The following is a 2,670-nucleotide window of genomic DNA, read 5'->3' on the forward strand; positions in this document are numbered from 1 at the left end:
TAAAGGGTTCCGATTTGTATAACCATGAAAAATTCCTTTGAATCAAACTGGAAAGTTGTTTTTCCCTTATAAATTACATCCATCCTGATCTTGTACAGGAACGACAAAAATTATCCAAATATCCTCCTAATCAACTAATAAGAGAGATGTAGAAACTTATGGCCTGGGCCAGTAGTAGTTTCTTGGAAACTTGAAGTATGTCAAGCAAAACCTACATCCCCATGGAGGAAAGATGCTGTAGAAAATGTCATACCAGGCATATCCCTTGTAAAGGAAAAGGAGGATGAGAAAGCTACTCTTCTGGAGCTTACTAGCACCAAACATCTGATCTGCCACATAACAGTTAAAACTGCTGTATCCTAAAAAATGGGGAAGAAGGAAGTAGACGAGATTTTCATTCTTGGCTTATGCTGAAAACACTACTTTTGACATCTGGTCTGGCCACATTCCCTAATTTATGGCCACCCTAACAAAGAAATAAAGTGTTCAAGGACTTATATGCAACTTCTATCAGATATAATGTGCCTTCGCCTGAGAAACAAACATGTTTTAATGTAAGGAGATCGTTAGGCTGATACCCACGGCCACGACTTTGAGAACTCTTACTCGGCAGTTGTCCTCCTCATTTTGAACAAAGCCTAAGTTCTCTTAATCTTCTCACAAAGCCTGAAAGAAACAGTGTTTTTGGACACTTCCTCCTTGTTTATGCCAGTTCTAACACAGGCATTATGACACCTGGGCTTGAGATGCCAAATACTCTTCAGATAGCACTGCAAGGCCCTAAATGAACAAAAGCATCTTAACTTGATCTTCCTTCAACTATGTTTACTTAGGTTACCTTAAATAGTAACATTTAGTAATTCAGTTTTCTACTTTATCCAATCATAGGTACTGTAGGCTACATGTAGAATGCGCATGTAATTTATTCATAAAATAAACTTGACAGTCACTGACCTGGGGCAAGTTTATTTAGTCACTTACACTTTGACCAGTAAAGAAAGACAAATCATAAAACCTTGCATATTTAAAGGGCTGTTTTCCTTGTCCTGTCACACAGAAAAAGTTGTGTCCTGCGGGAACTACAAGGTTTGTTTGTCGTGTATATTTTCAAATATTTATAGTATGTGTAATCTGTGATGAAAGCCTTAAGATCATGTCCTTTAGATGACTTTTGTTTTTGTTTTTTTCCTACAAAATACTGGGGCTGCATATTTGGAAGCTCTAAACCCTAAAATAACTTGAAACCAGATGTGGCTATTCTTATCTACAATATTTGTTGGCTGTTCACTATGTAGCAGTTCTCTTAAATATTTTGAATGTCTGGTTCTTAATGACTTGAGTCATTGCACATATCTAGCTTTCATAGGCAGCCACTGTAGTTCAATAGAGTTTAAGTCATTTAGGCCGTGATTCCCTTAAGCCGAGTCTTTTAGGCTGTAATCCATTTACTTACTTTTACTTTTATGGGTTTATATCTCGCCCTTCATCAGACACCAAGAGTCTGTTCAGGCGGGCCTTGATATGTGAAAATAACTTCTTTCCCTATTTCTGATCCCTATTTATTTATTTAAAGTATGCCAACACATTTATATTTTTTTTAAATTTAACATATGAAAATTAGTGAAATCATATCTTTGACAAGGAAAAACAATGATTTTTATTCACAGGTATCAATTATATTCTCATTATGAATATACTCATTCATATTTTTTTTTTCAGATTTATCTTCAGGTGAAGAAACCAGGGGCTTTTCTTTAGGTAAGCAATTTGAATTTGAAAGCAGTTTCCATTCGTTGAGACTCATTCTTTGCTAACAAGCTACAAACTAAACTAATTTATTTAATAAGCAAATGACTAATAGAATGTTTCAAAAAAATTCAGTTCAATAAGTTAAAAAATGAGAGAAATAAGGTGTCGCAAGTAATGTTATAATCATTGCATAAATACATACAACAACCACCTAACAAAAACAGCTGTTTTGTTATGAACAATCGAATCAGATAGTAACTGTTTTGATTGACTCAATCAGTGTATGATAGTAAGCAACTGCCATAGTTGTTAAAAAGAACCATTAAGCAGAGGTGTACCTCAGGTTCGAGCACTGGGCACAATCTAATTTTTTAACTATACTATAGGTCAGTTAAAAGTACTATAGACGTATGAAATGACGTATAAGCTATTTGCAGATGATGCACAACTTTGCTTCTCCGTAAATGATATTGATGATATTGTTGAAACTTTAAGCCATGTCCTTACCCGTGTTAGGGAATTGATGACAGTTAAGCAAATAAGTTTAACGAAAATCAAATCGAGTTTATGGTGGTAGTCTAGAAATATAACTTGAGAAACTTTGCTAACATTCAAATAAATATTGACAACATGGTCCCGATATCTAGTACCGTTGAGTCTGTGAGATAGGTGTATCACTAGCTGTAATTTGTCTCTCAGTGCTCAAATACATAATGTAGTAAGAATTGCTGGATGTCACCCGAGAAAATTTGGTTTTGTAAAGAAGTATCAGATTGAATATTTTGTAAAGCAACTTGTGATTATCCAAGATTTACTACTGTGGCTCCATCTATTACAATCTACCCAAAGTGCAACTAAGGAAATTGCAAAACAAAACAGAGAAACAAGATGGGTAAAGGGTGCCCCACCCCCAAGAAAGGA

The sequence above is a fragment of the Palaemon carinicauda genome, chromosome 19 (assembly GCF_036898095.1).
Source record: "Palaemon carinicauda isolate YSFRI2023 chromosome 19, ASM3689809v2, whole genome shotgun sequence".
Taxonomy (NCBI): Eukaryota; Metazoa; Arthropoda; class Malacostraca; order Decapoda; family Palaemonidae; genus Palaemon; species Palaemon carinicauda.